The sequence below is a fragment of the Onychomys torridus genome, chromosome 1 (assembly GCF_903995425.1).
Source record: "Onychomys torridus chromosome 1, mOncTor1.1, whole genome shotgun sequence".
NCBI lineage: Eukaryota > Metazoa > Chordata > Mammalia > Rodentia > Cricetidae > Onychomys > Onychomys torridus.
Window position 1 is genome coordinate 12051317 of NC_050443.1, and position 18557 is coordinate 12069873.

At 40.2% G+C, this 18557-nt stretch overlaps 1 pseudogene; it reads right to left on the minus strand.

Moving 5' to 3' along the window:
• Positions 1–16854, minus strand: part of LOC118588861 — a 41926-nt pseudogene extending 25072 nt beyond the window's left edge.
• Positions 16855–18557: the final 1703 nt, after the last annotated feature.

An 18557-nucleotide genomic window follows, 5' to 3' on the forward strand; every position in this document is an offset into this window, starting at 1 on the left:
ATTTAATTAAATAATTTGTCATGCCATTAAGATGGCCCAGCTAATCTTAAAGATGTTAAAGGCTAGACTTCGGGACAGGGAGAAATCCCTAACTGAAGGATTTCTGTTTGTAGAAAAAAATGTATTTCCTGCCCCATGGATATGGATTAAATACTACAGAGAAGAAGTGAATACTCACAGTGCTGACCACAGCCTTCACATCTAAACCTCAGTATCGATATTTTTTGAAACAGGGTCTCACTGTGTAGTTCTAACTTGCTTGGAACTTGGTATGTAGACCAGGCTGGCCTCAAACTCATACTATCTACATGGATCTTGTTCCTCAGGCATCAAAGATGTGTGTCACCACACTCAGCATTTTGTTTTTGTTGTTGGTATTTTTTTTTTTTTGAGACATGGTTTCTCTATGTAGCTTTGTGCCTTTTCTGGATCTTGCTCTGTAGACCAGGCTGGCTTTGAACTCACAAAGATCTGCCTGTCTCTGCCTGCCAAGTGCTGGGATTTAAGGCCTGTGCCACCACTGCCCAGCTTCAATCACTATCTACCTGTTTCTCCCTCCTCAGTGCTGGCATCAAAGATGTGTGCCACCATACCCAGCTGAAATATGGTTTTTGAACCTTGAGAAGAGTAAACAAAAGACCATCATCAACTCTCAGAGACATGGTTTACCCTGACTCAGAACAGGGCTCCCAGACACCTTCTCCACCCACCCTTCCCATCCCATGTAGTAAGTGCTGACACAGGAGAAGACCTGGGAGCAGAGGTCTAGTATCATCTGTGGGGAATTTTCTCCTCCAATTTGGAGAATAAGAATGAGAGCACAGTTGAAAGCCCTGGGTGTTCCATGGAGGTCATGGAGGTCATAAAAAGAAAATGGAGGGGTCAGGAAAACTTGTGTTAGGAACAGAAAAAAAACTTGACCTTGAGGCTCTCCTAACCACGGAAAGACCCTCACACAACATAAGGCTTTCCAAGACAGGGAGAACTTCCTCCTCACATTGCCAGCTCCATCCCTAAGCCAGAAACCAGAAACCAGGAGGCCACATTAGTCATACGGATGGAGCAGGAGGCCTGGGGGAAGACTGAGTTTTGCTGTTCCCATAGACAAGGGCTGGAAATTAAATGCTTCCGCATCTTTCCAGAACGCCAAAAGACTCCACTCCCAACCTGGTGCTGATATTTCAGAGATCCACTTATAAGGACTGTAATATGCTTCACTGTGGTCCTATTGACTCCAGTAAAAACATTATAGATGAGGCAGGAATAGGACCACTATTACTAGTATTGATATTGGGGATAAAGTACTCTTGGGAGGATGACTGGAGCTCTCCATTGACAAACCAAGAGTATTGTAGAGGTGGGTTAGCATCTGTGTGGCAGGAGATGTGAGATTTGTTCTTGAATGGAAATGAATATTTGAGGGGGATATGATCAGGACATCTGGATAATCTAGAGAAAACAGAACAAAGCCACACGTAATGTCAGCAGAGGGAAGTGGAAATCCTGGTCTGTAGAAGGACATAGTATCTCTTTGAGCTGTGCTTTAACCTTAGTGAGCAGGTCGTACCCAGAGTTGGGGAGGAGATTAGTAGAAGAGTGCTCATTCAGAATGCACAAGCCCTGATCTTTCTCAAGCACAGCATGAACGCATCCCCACTGCACACTAAAGTGTGCACTGAGTCTGACATGTCTGCTGTCTCCATCAACCTGAGACTCTCTAGGCAGAATTCCCTGAAACCAATTCAAAATCAATGCTAGGCCTGTCCACATATGCTTGTGCTTGGACAGGATGCCCAGGCAGCCTAGGTATTTGTATGATAGGTTTGTGTCATAAACCCAAGGGGACTGGAACCAAGGATGGTAGATCTAGCACTCTGTATTTAGGCACTTGGGAACAGGATGAAACAAAAATACCTACAGGTAATGTTCAGAGAGAATGGGTCACTTGGGGAGGCACTCACTGGGTTCCAGGTTCACATTCATAAGGTCCTGTGTCAGTCCTCACAACACTGAGTAAAGTGAGAGTCCTGTTGTCCTCAGACAGCTTCAGCCTGTCCTCCTCTGAGAGGCTTTGGTCATTGATCCTCCACTGGTAGGCTGTATTCTGAGTCTCAGACTCACACATTAATGCTACTGAGTCCTCACCCTCCATGGGATTGGAATTGTTGGTTGTGATGCTGGGCTTGGGTAGTGGTGCTGTGCTGACCACAGAGAGATGATTGCCCTGTGTGGTACTTCTGATTCTTACAAAGGCCTCTTACAGCCAGACATAGTCTCTTAACTCCCAGCTGACCCAGATCCCTTTAGAATCAGGCAGGAAGCAATTTAAAGGCAGATGGAGTAGCTGAGTGCTCAGAGATAATGGTGCCTCCTGTGCTGTGTATGGAATAAGCAAGGATTTCCTTGTGAGAGAACTGAGTTGCAGTGTTTGGTAATGGTCAGATTCAAGACTTGGAATCACAATTCTCATTTAATTTCCTGGTCCTCACTGACCCATTGCTGCCTTGAGACACGGGTTCAGTTCCCTCCAGCTACACTGACCTCTCTTGCTTTGTCTAGACCAGAGCCCTCCCAGCCTTTGCTGTTCAGGGCTGTCCTACAGATAGTTGCGATTAATCTTTCCCATTGAGCTTCCCTGAGAAACCTGACAGCCTGTCAGAGATCTCACACAGCTCAGGATCTGCCTGACAATTAGGTCCGGCTGGGCCACAGGTGGGCCATTCTTGTCAGGTGTTTGATGTTGATTGACATGAATCTGGGAGCCCTATAAGAATCCTGAGTCTATGAAATGATCTAGAAGAATGAGAGGTGTGTGTCACCACACCCTGTCACGAGTGTTTTACACACGTGCTTCCCACATGTTAGCAAACTCAAGTCAACATCCATTTATTTTAGTTTTAAAAAATTCTTTTGGGCTGGAGAGATGGTTCAGAGGTTAAGAGCACTGTCTGCTCTTCCAGAGGTCCCGAGTTCAGTTCCCAGCAACCACATGGTTGCTCACAACCATCTGTAATGAGATCTGGTGCCCCCTTCTGTATATATAATAAATAAATAAATCTTAAAAAATGGAAATACTATGGAGTTATGCATAGTGGTACATGACTTTAATCCCAGCACTCAGGAGGCAGAGGCAAGCAGATGTCTGGTCTGCACAGTGAGTTACAAGACAACCAGGGATATACAGACAAACACCGTCTCAAAAAAAAAAAACAAAAATGAAAAAATGAAAAAGAGAAAAAAAGAAATGCTTATGGGCCAGGCATGGTGGTGCACACCTTTGATCCCACTACTCTGGGAATTCCAGGCTAGCCATCCAGGAGTATATAGTGAAACCCTTTCTCACAACCAAAAAACAAAAACAATCTTAACACCAGTAGTCATTGTAAAAATTCACATGATTGGCTGACCTAAACTATACATTCTTTTTTTTTTTTTTTTTGGAGCTGAGGACTGTACCCAGGGACTTGCACTTGCTAGGCAAGCGCTCTACCACTGAGCTAAATCCCCAACCCAAAAACTGTACATTCTTAAAGATAAGTCATATATAAATTATAAGCTATTAAAGTGAGATATTAGGATACAAGTTAAAGCTTGATCATCTTATTAATGATCAAATTCTCTATACAAATGTATGTTTAGAAACAGGCTAAATATGCTGAATGTTAGCATAATAAATTCCTTACTTCACCCATGACATCTTAAAAATGTTTAGGCTTCCCACTTTAAACTATGCCATGCCTCTTACTGCCAGAAATTAGTCCAAATTATACTTTCATATCATTTAGATTATACTTCCATTTACCAGGTCTAAGGATAATTTGCCTTGCTATCCAATTATGAATAAAAGATAGCTCACCAAACAGATTTCACAATAAGCTTTTACTATTCCTTCATTAAAAGAAATTAATTTTACATTGGCTGTTCTCAGTAATCAATCACCTATGTGTCCTGACTAATTAAATACATAAATGCTTTTGTATGTAAAGTTTTTATAAGGGTATGAAAATTTAGATATAGAGATCATTTAGGAAGGTTAAAAATGACTTATGACATATGAATTGCCAGTTATTGGGATAGATAAATATAACAAACATCTAGATATGGTAGAAATCATACCCAAATCTCAGTAAAAAAAACTTGAGATACTGAGGATGTATAGCTAAGTTAGATCTATGGATAAAGTTTTTATTGAGATCTGAGATATATAGGCTTTAGAAATAGACTTATGTATGCACTAATATAGTAGTCTAGAGACCTCCCCCAGAAGAAACCTGGGACTAATAGAAGGCCATAGCTCCTCCACTGTACAAGGTATAATAATTGTTCAAGGAATGATTGATCCTGACTTTACTGGGAAAATAAAGATTATTGTAAACCTTCTACAAAAACAATTCAGATTCTACAGAGCAATGCCTAAAGGAGCCTCCAATTTAGATTCTAGATTTATGGTTTTCTGGGTTCAGGGAATTAAATATTCCAGATCAACTAAACCCTTAAAATACAGGGAAAGAAAATAATTGACATGCTAGATATAAGCATAGATAGTTCTTACATTTCAGGAAATGATTGGCCAAGTACTTAAGACAATTATTATTCCTTCATCTCTATAGGTCTAGGTCAAGCTAATATTGTAACCAAAAGCTCAGAAATATTAAAACGTCAGATAGATAAAAATTATGGTCTATTCTGCCCACAGACATCCCCTTTATACCTAACAATCTGTGGAGAGGAGACATGCTGCAATTAATTGGTATATCATTAATCTCTGCTACGGACTAATATGAGTTCAAAATCTATATATGAGTGTTTAACTTAAAAGAACTTGGGTAAACAAACCAAAGACATAATTGAGCCCATTATTCTAGAAATTATAAATGTCAGACATGGCCTAGGGTATGAAAATTAATCAGAGGGGCCACTATTGACTGATGACTCCATTACATTGAAATCTGATGCTCTTATCTGGGTTAAACAATGGACTTTGAATGCTGAGAGAATTGTAGCTGCTACTTGTCTGGTGGAGGAGAAGCTTAAAAATAGGGCATGTGAAGCCTCACACCAGACCTTGAGTCACCCCAATACTTGTTGGTTAGAAAAAAATAAGGGCTTACAAGCTGTTACAAGTCCTTAAAAAATTAAATGAACTTTATTGGAGCCAAGGGGAGCTTCACAATCTAATTTGCCATCTCCCACAGCCACCCCTGGAATTCAAAATATATTTATCATAGACTTACAAGATTGCTTCTTCACCATACCTCCTCACCCTAAAGATTGTCAGCATTTCATTTTCAGCTTGCCTTCTCACCCTGACACAATGGAAGTCAAAAGCTGACATGCAGAACAGGAAATATGACTTCTGTTTATCCAGAACTCTTTTATTGAATTGAGTGCCTCATCATATATACAGATTAACTATCAGAACTATCTGTAGATTCTAGTTTCCTCATAGTCCTCCAACTCAATTATATGTGTGTGTGTGTGTGTGTGTGTGTGTGTGTGTGTGTGTGTGTGTACACATTGCAAAACATTTATGACACAGGTGTCATGATATTTATAAGAAACTATAAAACCTCTGAGTCTATAGATTGGCAGATAAGTCTATACTGGTACTTTCTAATGTCTATCCAACAATTACAAATTCTCTCCTTATGGAAGCTCACCCATGAGGCCTACATCCTTATGATTTATGGGTATGAAATAAAAAATATATACCATTTATTCCACTGCTTTTCAATTTTAAGAAGACCTAGAACTCATAATTGGAAAAATGCCTTACATATACTTCAAGAGCTCTTAATAATGGTGCTTAATATTTCATATCTCCCACTACATGCATCCCTAATTATCCACAGGCCAAGCCACAAAGTTACACGTAAGACTCGAGAAACTTCTCACTTGTATTTGTAAGGGTCCTGATGTTTTTATAATGTCAAAAAGAGGATATGCTTATATGTTTTCACAGGATACTGACCCATCTTTATGAATCCTGGATTGCATGGTCACACCATATACTAGGCTGCTGCAAGACAAAGGTGCTCTAAAGCTGTCAGTCTGAATACAGGCTGTTATTTACTTCTAGATACTTTAATATTGAGCTGTGACTTTATGAATGAATTGATACAATTCCAGATCCTTTTGATGAACTGAGTTCATCAATGATATCAAAACTTACAGAAATATGATTAGAAATAATCCTGTCCTAAATGAATTTTTATTAATTTTGATCAAAAGATAATTAGGACTTAAGATATGTTATAAATGAAACATTTCAGATTTCATTCTCTGACTATGCTGCTGTTTTGTTGAGACTCCAAAGACTCATAATCTTGCTCTGACAAATCACCACTGTTATCATATTGCTAATATGTCTAAAGATTTTGTCTTTTAAGAAGGTTCTTATAAGATTCAGGAGATCAGGATTCACCAACACTCATAAACTAAGAAGGATCAGGAGGAATGCAACCTGACTACAGTTTATGTCTTACACTTAAACAAATTTTCTTTTTCTTCTCTAGGACGGTGGATCTCTCCCTCTCTCCCTGTCCTGATATCCCCTTCTCTTATATGCTATAACCATGCATTTAATATTCCATAGGTACACTTAAGAGAAAAAGTTTCCTCCTTAAAACTCTTCAAATGCATGTTCTAATACATTCTGATGATTTAAAGAGTTACACATTGTCATTCTCTGGACCACAGAATTGCTGTCTGGCTGCAGGTCTGCACCACATCCTCCATCCTCCAGCCCACATGGATGTGCTTTCCAGCTCAGCCCTGCATCATGCCCTCTAGCACATGAGACAGAAAATCCTGCCATCCATGACTTACCCTGCAGAGCCTGAAACAGCCTGCTCCTCCTGGGTTCCACTGTATTCCATTCTTCAAGACCCTCAGCTTCAGACACATATCACCAGGAAGTAACCATGAATGATTTCTAGAGCCCTGTTGTTACTTACCCTCCTTCTGTGCTGAACTCTCCAGCCCAGGGGCTGTACTGCCCTTAAAAACGCTCTGTTATATAATTCTATAAATTCTGACCATGATCCTGAAAAGTAAATACTATCAGATTTTCTCCTCAACTACTTCTGACAATTGTTCTGTATATAAGTCTTGCTATGTATACCCTGACACAGATTATTACCATTCTCCCATAGCTAAATGGGTCAATATTGCCTTGATTACAACTTTTAATTATTAGGTCAGTTTTAACTGCAGCCTTGGCCCCACAGGTGCTCATGACTAACTCAAGTAACTCCTTATCTAACAATGCCTCTTTAAAATACAGTTTAAACAAGTTAATACCTCTAATCAGAGATTGATAGAGGTATGTTCTAAATTAATCAATTTTTGATCAGTCACACTTATAGTATTTAGACACATTTGACCATATTATGCTATACTAGCTAATGAGAGATTTTTATGTTACTCCTCTGCTCCCTTCTTGGGACAGAGATATTCTGATTATGTACAAATACACCTATTAGATGGCTAAACTTAATCGCAGTTTGCCATCTACATAGATTATTGATAATAAATATTAATTAACCAGTAATTTTCATTTTTCAAGTCTTCTCCAAATTTAAATTTTTTCATGTTTTTTGCTACCCTAGGGAGAATTAAACTTTTTTAATTCTCCTTTTTTTAATAAATGAAAACACTGGACCTGCTGGAATCCATAGGAAAATATATTGGAATTTAGCTAATATCCCAAAAACTACTACTTGGAATGGTCAAGGTATATTGTAAAGATCAAGTTATGGTTTAAGAAGTCTTGCTGATATTTTAGCTTTTGTATATAAATTAGCTGGTTCCTACAATGATTTTCTTGTATGCTATGTGTGGTTTTAAGAACTCCTAACAGTGTATTTATCTAAAATATCTATCAAGCATCCAAAGCCAAACAATCTCCTGAACTAAGGTAACACCACTTATAGAAAATGCACCTGTCTCCTAGGTCAGGCGGCTAGCTTTATTTCTTGTGCAATTTAAGCAGACACTGTATTTTTGTACACAACCTCACTAACATTATAGACTCCCAACTTCTTACCTAACCACTTCTAGGAATGAAGACTGAGTATATAAATCCCCTTTTGATCTACTAACCAATCATTATCTCTCAGTTGACCTCCTCTTTTACTGCTCTCTTTTGGGTTGTAAAAGAAAGCCTGATACTCACTCCTTGAGGAAAATTCTTACCTGCCTTTATGACCCTGTAGGAATTCAAGCCTGATGACTTGCTCTGCCAGGGGATTGCTATTGCTTGGGTTTATGACTGAATACCTCAGAGACGTGGGGAAACTGAGAGGTATAAGGAGACTTAGAGGAAGATTTTGAGGAGAGAACTTGAGGACAAGATGGAAGATGAGGAAGAACCAGATAGGGAAATACTAGATGAATAAGGCCAAGATGAGAAGGCCCTGTCGAGGCAGAATTAAGATGAGAGAATTAAGATAGAATCTAGAGGGGACAGTAGATAAATACAGAGGGAAATCAGGTGAGAAAGGAGCTAGGCAGGAGAACCGAACTGTAGCTCTGTAGACAGGATTGTATCCCAGAGGAATAAAGTTGACAGACAAAGAAAAGAGCTTGGTTTCCTCAGATTCATTTACAAAAAATAATTTTCAGTGTTCACAGGCTTCTCTTCTCTGCTCCTGGGAAAAATATTATTAAGGTGGGTCCTTAATATATGAAAAAACCCTCCTCTATCTTATGCACCATCATGTCTTAAAGTTATATTTCAACAAAAACAAAAATTAGAATCTACATTCTCATGGAAACTGAGTAATGCTCAACTGAATCACCAATCAGTCAAGGAGGAAATAAAGAAAGAATTAAAGACTTCCTAGAAAATGAATGTGTAATATACCTAAACTTATGGGACACAATGAAAGCAGTGCTAAGAGAAAAATTCAAAGCACTAAATGCCCACATAAAGAAGTTGGAGAAATCTCACAGTAGTGATTTAACAGCATGCATGAAATCTCTAGAACCAAAAGTATCAAACTCATCCAGGAGGAATAGATGCCAGCAAATAATCAAATTGAGGGCTGAAATCAATAAAATGGAAACATAAAATAATACAAAGAATCAATGAAACAAAGTGTTGGTTCTTTGGGAAAATCAACAAGGTAGATAGATAAGCCCTTGCCCAAACTAACCAAAATGCACAGAAAGAGCATCCAAATAAAAAAATTCAGAAATATAAAGGGATACATGACAACAAACAAGGAGAAAATCTAGAGAACCATTAGGTCATTACTCAAAAACCCCACTCCACAAAATTGGAAAATCTAAAAGAAATGGACAATTTTCTGGATAGGTACCATATACCAAAATTACATCAAGACCAGATAAACAATTTAAATAGTCCTATAACGTTAAAGAAAATAGAAAGTTTTTAAAATTTCCCAACTAGAAAAAGCCTTAGGACTAGATGGTTTCAGCACAGAATTCTACAAGATTTTCAAAGCAGAGAAAATACCAATATTCTTCAAGTTGTTCCACACAATAGAAACAAAATGAACATTGCCAAACTCTTTTTATGAGGTTACAGTTACCTTGATAACCAAAGCACACAAAGAAAGAGAATTGCAGACCAATCCTCCTCATGAACATTGATGCATAAATACTCAATAAAAGGGGCAAAATGAATTAAAAAACATAGTTTTATATATATATATATATATCCACCACAATCAAGTAGGCTTCATACAGAGATGCAAAGATGGTTCAAAATACAAAAATCTGTCAATGTAATCCACAGTATAAACAAACCGAAAGAAAAAATCCACATGATCATCTCTAAGTTGCTGAAAAAAAGCCTTTGACAAAATCCAACACCCTTTCATGACAAAGGTCTTGGGGTGATCAGGAATACATGGAAGTTTCCTTAATGTAATACAGGCAATTTACAGCAATCTGACAGTCAACATCAAATTAAAAGGAGAGAAACACAAAGTGATTCCACTAAAATCAGGAAGACAAGGCTATCCCCTCTCCACATATTTATTCAATATAATTCTCAAAGTTCTAAGTAGAGCAATAAGACAACAAAATAAAATCAGGGGGCTACAAATTGGAAAGGAAGAAGTCAAAATTTTCCCATTTGCAGAAGATAGGATAGGATGTATAAGTGATCAGGAAATTTCTACCAGGAAACTCCTACAGCTGATAAACACCTTCCCACCTTGCTGTCGGAAAACTGATTGGGTGAGTTGAAGTGTGAGGATCTTAGCAAGTGTCCTTTTCACCTCGATGTGTTTCTAGGTTAGTTCTCCCTCTTCTTTCCAATCCTTAAAATTCATCAATTTCATCGAGGCAGTCACTTGAAGCTGTGGCTATGTGAGACAGGGCAATTGCAATTTTGTGTGTTGCCTATCCAGTGTTTCCATCTTATTTTTAGGGTCTCAGTTGTGGCAGCCATGAATAAGTAGTCTCTTGTGGCTGTGACCTAAGTGACAGAAGGCCCAGGCTATTGACTCTCACTGGACCAGCTCCTCTGCAGAGACCATGGTTTCTCTTCAGAGACCATGGTTTCTGGAGTGGGGTAGGACAGCAAGGCAGACTCTATAAGACCCCAAGTCCCTCTGCTTGATGACTGTGGGGAACTCAGCCTTGACCTTGCAGAAACTGTTGGAAATGCACTGCAATCTAAGACATGCCTCCTTCTCTGCCTCCACAGAGATCACATATCTGCATGTGTCCCGAGGGCTATCTCAGGCTCACTGTCACAAGAGTATCCCTCCAATAATACCTTGCTTGTCTGAGCCCAACATGGCAACATCATGGAGGATGAAATCTAGTAAATTACCAAGTCTGAAATTTTGCATCAGACACCCCCCCTCATTTTTTCTCTCCCAGTTTTATTCAGTAGCCATGTTACAGTGATTTTACCTTTTGGATAAATGTGTCTCCCCACACCCCTTATGTATCAATGCCATCCTCACCTCTTTACTCCTTGTTGTGAGCATTTGGGGCTCAAACCTCACCAGTATGCTCAAGGGTGATTATTAATGCTAATGTTGACCATGGTGGTATGGTATTAATGATGTGGCTGGCCCTGAATTTGTATCTGGTTTCATCTATATGATGAGTCTGTCACACATAAATTATCTCCATTCAGATGCTGAAAAAAAAGAAACTTAAACTGGTTTTTTTAAAAAGTACTTAAATCTGTATGGTTAATCAGAGATGGACCATGATACTAACACTAGTGGTAGGAATAAATGCATCAACCTTCTTTGCTTTCTGTGTGTGGTATTTTTGCCAAAAAAGGTTACTGTATTATTATATTAAGTCTTTAGAAACCTATATGAGGAAAGTGAAGGATGTGATAATAACCTAGCATCCTAGCATCAGAGGCTGAGGCAGAAGTGTAGCAGGAACCTTAACAGGTCTTATTAATAACATCAAACCTGAGGCCAGCTATTGGGGTGAGTGCTGGAAGATCAGAGAAGCAGAAGAAGCCACAGTTTCCTCACCTCATGAGTTCCTCAGCTGGTCTTCTTTCCTCAGACTGCAAGCTTCTGAGTCCTCATCCAGAATGAATCTCAGATGAACTGAGTTGCTACAAAGCCTTAAAGCTTAACCAGCTAAATGCTTAACCAGCCAAATGCTTCTAGTTTCTGGTCTTCACACCTTATATAACTTTCTACTTTCTGCCGTCACTCCCTGGGATTAAAGGCTAGATTTCTGGGATTAAAGGCAGGTGTCACCTTGCCTGGCTCTTTCTAATGTGGCCTTGAACTCAGAGATCCAGAGGTATTTCTTTCTCTGGAATGCTAGGATTAAAGGCGTGTGCTACCACTGCCTGTCCTCATGTTTAATATTGTGGCTGTCCTGTTCTCTGACCCCAGATAAGTTTATTTCAGGGAACACACAATATTTCGGGGAACACAATACCACCACATTGCAGGAGGATTGTGAATTTGAGGCAAGTCTAGGTTATATAATGAGACCCTTGCCCCCTAAAAGTTCCCCCAAGCTAGTGGAAAGAGAAAACTAAAGATGAGAATGAAGATAAACAAAACAGAGACTAGAGAAACTGCCAAGAAAGCTGATGGTTCTTCAAAAATGATTTACAACATTCGCAACCTTTTCCCAGATTAACTTTGCAAAAAAGGAGAGGGATATTAATACAATTTGAGACCTCATCATCCATTCTCAAGAATATGAAGAATTTCAAGAGCACTGGGTAGTTATATGCTAACAGTTGTGTGGCCTAGATGCAATGGATAAATCCCTACAAACCTGGATTCTTTAGAGATGGAAGTGGGAAAGAAACAAAATCGAATAGCTCTATAACCAATAAGATTGGATGAACAAAAAATTGACAAAATTTCACAACCTTTGATAATAAAAACACTGAAACTGGATAGAAGTCCAGCTTAGTGTAACAAAGGCCATATATGGAAACCCACAGCCAACGTCATATTCAGGTGGGAGACTGACAGCTTTCTCTCTAAGATTACGGAGAACACATGATACTGCTGTGACCACTTCTGTTCAAGAGACTCTTGGGAGTGCTACAGAGCCATTTGGGAGACAATGAAATGAAGGTGCCCAATTATGAGGTGCTAAAGATATCTGTAGATGACAGGTACTTGTTCTTAGAAAATCCTAAACATTCTACAGAAAGTTCTTAGAACTAAATGAGCAAAACTAGCAAATTGGTTGCTAATGAAATGAACATGCCCAAGTGAGCTGTATTTCTGTATACTACTACTGACCATGATCAATTTGATTTTTATTTTTCCTGGCAGTAGTGGAGCTTGAAACTAGGGCCTCGGCATGCCCTGCAAGTGTTCAGTCTCTGAGCAATAGTCCTAGCCTTAACAGTGAAAAATAGGAAAGGTAATAAGAAAGTACTTATTTGTGAGAGCACCAAAAAGAATAAAATATTTAGAATTGACTCCACCAAGGAGATAAAAGACTTGCACTAGGCAAACTACCAAATAAGAGATGATGAAAGAAGACAAGAAATGACAGCCATTGGGGTTGATGGGTTGGAAGACTTAATCTCATTATTACTGTTGTTCTGCAGTACTGGTATTTAACCCAAGTCTTTGTGCATGGTGAGCAATGCACTACCACTAAACTATACTCTAAGCTCTGCCTTCTAATTTTTATTTAGAAACAGGATGTCACTAAGTTAATCAGGCTGGCCTTGAATTGGTTGGCAGGCACTTTTAGAACTTGGTACTCCTGCTTCAATTTCTTGAGTGGCTGGAATTACAGGCATAAGCCAGCTTTCATGAAAGACTTTTTAAATAGATGACAATATTCCTGAATGTCAGACTCAGAAGGACAAACACAGTATGTACTAATTCATAAGAGCATACTAGATGTGAGGGAGGTGATGGCCAGATTGCAACCCACAATTCCAGAGAGGCTAGCTAACAGGGAAATACCCTAGGCAGGCCACATAGATGACCCTGCGAAGGAGAAGTGGAAGAGATCTACATGAGTGGACTGGGTGTAGGCGGAGGGCGAGGAGTGGGGATGAGAACATAGGGAGGTGGGAGGGTTGAGCTGCGACAGGGATAGAGTGGAGGGCAGGGAGGAGGATACTATGATGGATGAGGATATAGTGGGAATAGGAAGAGGCAGGATGCTGAGGAGGCTTTCAGGAATCCACAAGGATGACTACACCTTGGTCTGCTGCCAGTGGTCCGAGGGTTCCTGGACTGGTCTAATTTGGTCTAGCAAATAACCTAGATGTCATCATAGAGCCTTTGTCCAGTGATTGATGGAGGCAGATGCAGAGTTCCATGTCCAGGCACCAGGCTGAGCTCTGGGAATCCAGTTGATGAGAGAGAGGAGAGATTCTGCAGGCAAGGGATGTTGAGATCATGATGGGAGTACTTGCAGAGATGACCAGCCACACTAGTGGAAGTCCATAAACTGTCAACTGGTTGTTGTGGAGCCCCAATGGGATTGAACTAGGCCCTCTGGATACAGAAGATGGTTGTTTGGCTCAAACTGTTTGGAGGGCACCCAGGCAGGGGTATCAGGATCTGTCCCTGGTCTGAGGGCAGGCTGCTGGGAGTCCAGTGCCTGTGGTGTGATGCCTTGCATAGCCTTGGTGCAGTGGGAAGGGGCTTGGAACTGCCTGGGCTCAGTGTGCTGGGCTCTGCTGACTCCCCATGGAAGACCTCAATTAGAGAGGTGTGGGGATGAAGGTCGGCTTGGGAGGCAGTGTTAGGGGGTGGGAGGACGGAGGAGGGGGGATCTATGGATGGTATGTGGAGTGAGTAGAAAATTTCTTAATAAAGAAAAATGAAAAAACAAATATCTTTTTAATATAGTCTATCAGTTCTATCCACATCAGGTCAAAACCCTAGTGGCATTTTGCACAGAAATAGAAACATCCATTCTAGCTGTCCTGGAAATCACTATATAGATCAGGCTGGCCTCAAATTCCCAGAGAACCACCCATCTCTGTTCCCAACAGCTGGGGTTAGAGGCAAGCACCACCATACCTGGCTTTAAAATTATCTTGAAAACAAAACAAAACAAAACAAAACAAAACAAAACAAAACAAAACAAGAATAAAGCTGCAGAACATCCTACATGATTTCTTTTTTTTTTTTTGTACAAAGCTGCAACAATCAAAATAGTCTACTAGTAATATAAAGGCAGACATACAAATCAGTGAAATAGAACTGGAAAGCCAAGAACTGCTCATGCACACTCCCCATGATTAAATTAAAGATTAGTTGATATGATAAATATGTGTGTTTATGGCGCACAGTTTTGCATATATATTATAATGTGTGTCAGATATGCACAGTTGGCTTATCCACCATATCATCTGTCACATTTTATGTATGTTCAAAACATTCAATTCTGCTGGCTTTTTTGAATTTATTGGTGTGAAACAGAGTTGTCCTATTGAGTTACAGAACTTGGAAGGCATTCTTGCTGTCCATCTGACCCTCTGTGATCAGATGAGATTTGATCAGGCTTCTAAGACTGCACAATGTTGGAATAATAATCAGTTAAACAAGGGGTGTTGGGAAAATGTGATATCCATGTAAAAGAATGAAGTTAAACCTTCACCTAACACCATATACAAATCAGTTCTACATGGATCAAAGACCTAAAATGGATCAGAGCTGAAAGTCATCAGACTTTTAGGAGACAGGATGAAAGCACCTTGAAAATTGATTTTGAATGGTGTTTTTGTTATGATGCCAGATGCATCATATGAGCATTTTGTCTGCTTATATGTCTCTGGAGAACAAGCATGTTTGGTACCTGAGGAGGACAGATAGGGTGTTGAATTCCTTGGAACTTCAGTTACAGACAGTAATAAGTTACCATGTCGGTGCTGGGAATTAAAACTCTGTCCTTTGGAAGAGCTGCTAGGGTTCTTAACTATTGAGCTATCTCTGCATGTTTTTGGTTTATGAGACAGGAGAGATAGCTCAATAGTTAAGAATCAAACACACACACACACACACATACACACACACACACTTCTACTACTACTACTACTACTATTACTACTACACAACACAAAAAACAGTTATCAGAAAAAAAGAGTCTTGTGCAAGGAGCATGAGGATAATAAGCTCAGTATATGGGCCACCAAGATGGCTCAGTTGGGAAGAGTGCCTGCCGTGCTCCCTCCCAGTACCTACCCTCAACTGCTACACAGATATAAATGCACAAACAGTGTGGGCCAGTGAAATGGCTTAGCAGATAAAAGGCTTGCTCACCTACCTGAGTTCAATTCCCTGTCCCCAAAGAACTTGCCCCCACAAATTGTCCTCTGACCTCCACTCACTAGGTGGGGAACACCCATAAAGAATAAATAAATATTCGAAAATAGTAAGAAACTCAATACAGGTCCTTTCTATCTACGGATTTTATATTTATGGATCAAAATCTTGGAAAAAACTACTTGGAAAAGTATGTCTACAATGAAAAATGTATAGTTTCCTCATATCTTTGTCCTGTATTCAACAGAATAAGACTAGTGTCTATGCAGTATTCATATTTGGTATTGGAAATAATCTAAAGAAAATTTGATTGTGTGGTATGGGCTGTAGAGTAACATGAATATTTTTCTAGCTTCTGAGGGTGGTCTGTGTGTCTTACTCAGACCCTAAACTCTTAATCACTTTGCATTTCTATTTGCTATATTGACATCTATTGTTGTTATTATTGACTGGGTCTCACAATGTAATCTGGGCTGGCCTTGTACTTCTTTTTTATTGAGAGATTTTCTATTCATTTCACACACCAACCACAGATTCCCCTTTCCTCATTCCCCCAGTCCACCAGTGTTTCCATCCAATACACCCCTATTCCCACCTCCTCCAAGGCAAGGTTGCACATCGAGAGTCAGCAGAGCCTGGTCCATTCAAAGCCTTGTACTTCTATGCCTCCTGCTTTATGCTCTCTCTCTTTTGAGACAGGGTGTCACTATGTAGCTCTGGCTAACCTGAAACTGGCTAGAAATACCAGAGTGGTTGGGAAATCATAGAGATCCAACTGTCTCTGCCTCTGGTGTGCTGGGGTTAAAGGCATGCAGCACTGTGCTCAGCTTGTTTGGTGTTGTATCATGAGATTAACATGCATCCATCACCAAGTTTGCTGTATTTGTATCTTGAGCCATGTTTTCTCCTTGTGACTTTAATCCATTCTGCACTCTGTTGATAGAAACTGCTCCCACCTCCAAAGCTATGAGTAACAAGGGAGGAGAGGTCACTCACCTATTATGTCCACCTGGATGGGATCACTCCTCTTGGAACTGACTTGATTGGATACTTCACACTGATAGTACCCGGAATGCTCACTCCTGGCAGGCACTATTTCCAGGGTGCTGTTGTTCGGAGACAGCCTCATCCTATTCGTGATATTCAGACTCTGTCCTTTGAAGAGCCAGTAGATTGAGATCCCAGTGTCGTTTGACAAACACTTCAGGAACACAGAGGTCAGGTCTTTGACTGTGGTGTTGGTGAATTGGATGGCAGGTTTAATCACTTGTTCTGTGAATAAACAGTGGAGGGGACCAGCTGAGAGTCCTTCACCCTCAGAGATCTCAGTCAGCTCCCAGGACACATAGAATGAAGGGGCCCTCTACAAGATCACATGTTCAAGATATGTTCTGTAGGGAAGGAGCTTAATCATACTCATACCAAGATCACCCACAGTGACCCTGACTCACGGTATTTGTGTAGATTCCACACTGCGAGCCTCTTCAGCCTCCAGAAATCTGAGGGTGGGAGGAATGTATTTTCCAATGATATTTGTGGAATTATTGCTCATACTTTATGTGAGTGTGAACAGTCAGGCCCTGCCTTTATGAAATAGCCTTTTAATTTTTTATTAAAAATTTTGTCATAGGGTTAAGATGGCCTAGCTAATCTTAAAGGTGGTACATGCTGTACCTCAGGACTTGGAGAAATCCTTAGCTGAAGAATTTCTGTTTATAGAAAAATTGCACTTCCTGCCCCATGGATATAGATTAAATATCACAGAAAAGAAGTGAATAATCAAAGTGCTGACCACAGCCTGCCACTCTTTTGCTCAGTACTGATATTTTTGAGACAGGGTCTCACTGTACAGTCCTAGCTCACTTGGAACTTTATATGTAGACCAGGCTGGCTTCAAACTATCATTATCTACCTGTCTCTCCCTCCTCAGTGCTGTCATCCAAGATGTGTGCCACCACACGCAGTTGACATATGTGTTTTGAAACTTGAGAAGGGTAAGGAAAAGAGCGTCATTAACTGTCAGTCACATGGTTCACCCTGACTCAGAACAGGGCTCCCAGGGACCTTCTCCACCCACTCTTCCAATCCCATGGAGTCAGAGCTGAGCCAGCCACCCTACTCATGATACAGGAGCAGACCTCTGAGCAGAGGTCTAGTCCCCATTTGTGTGAAATATTCTCCTCCAATTTGGACAATAAGAATGTGAGCATAGTTGAAAGCCCTGGGTGTTCCTTGTAAGTCATGGAGGTCATAAAAAGAAAATGGAGGGGACTGGAAAGCATTTGTTAAGCACAGATAGAAATCTTGACCTTGAAGCTCTCCTAATCATGGAAAGACCCTCATACAACCTAAGGCTTTCCAAGACGGGGAGAACCACCTCCTCACATTGCAAGCACCATCCCTATCAGTCAGAAATCAGAGAATCAGGAGACCATCAGACATAGGGATGGAGCAGGAGGCTTGGGTGAAGACTGAGTTTTGCTTGTTCCCATAGACATGGGCTGGAAATTAAAGGCTTCTGCACCTCTCCAGAAAGCTAAAGGACTCCACTCCAAACCTGTTACAGATATTTTTGAGACCCACCTACTAAAGACTCTAATTTCCTTGACCCTGAAATAAATCCAAATACCTACAAATAGATGATTTTTGACACAGAACCCCAAACTGTACAATGTCAAAATAAAGTATCCTCAACAAATGGTGCTGGCATTACTGGATGTCAACATGTAGAAGACTGCAAATAGATCCATATCTATCACCATGCACAAAGCTTAAGTCCAAGTGGGTCAAACCTCGACATAAATCCAGTTCCTCTAAACCTGATAGAAGAGA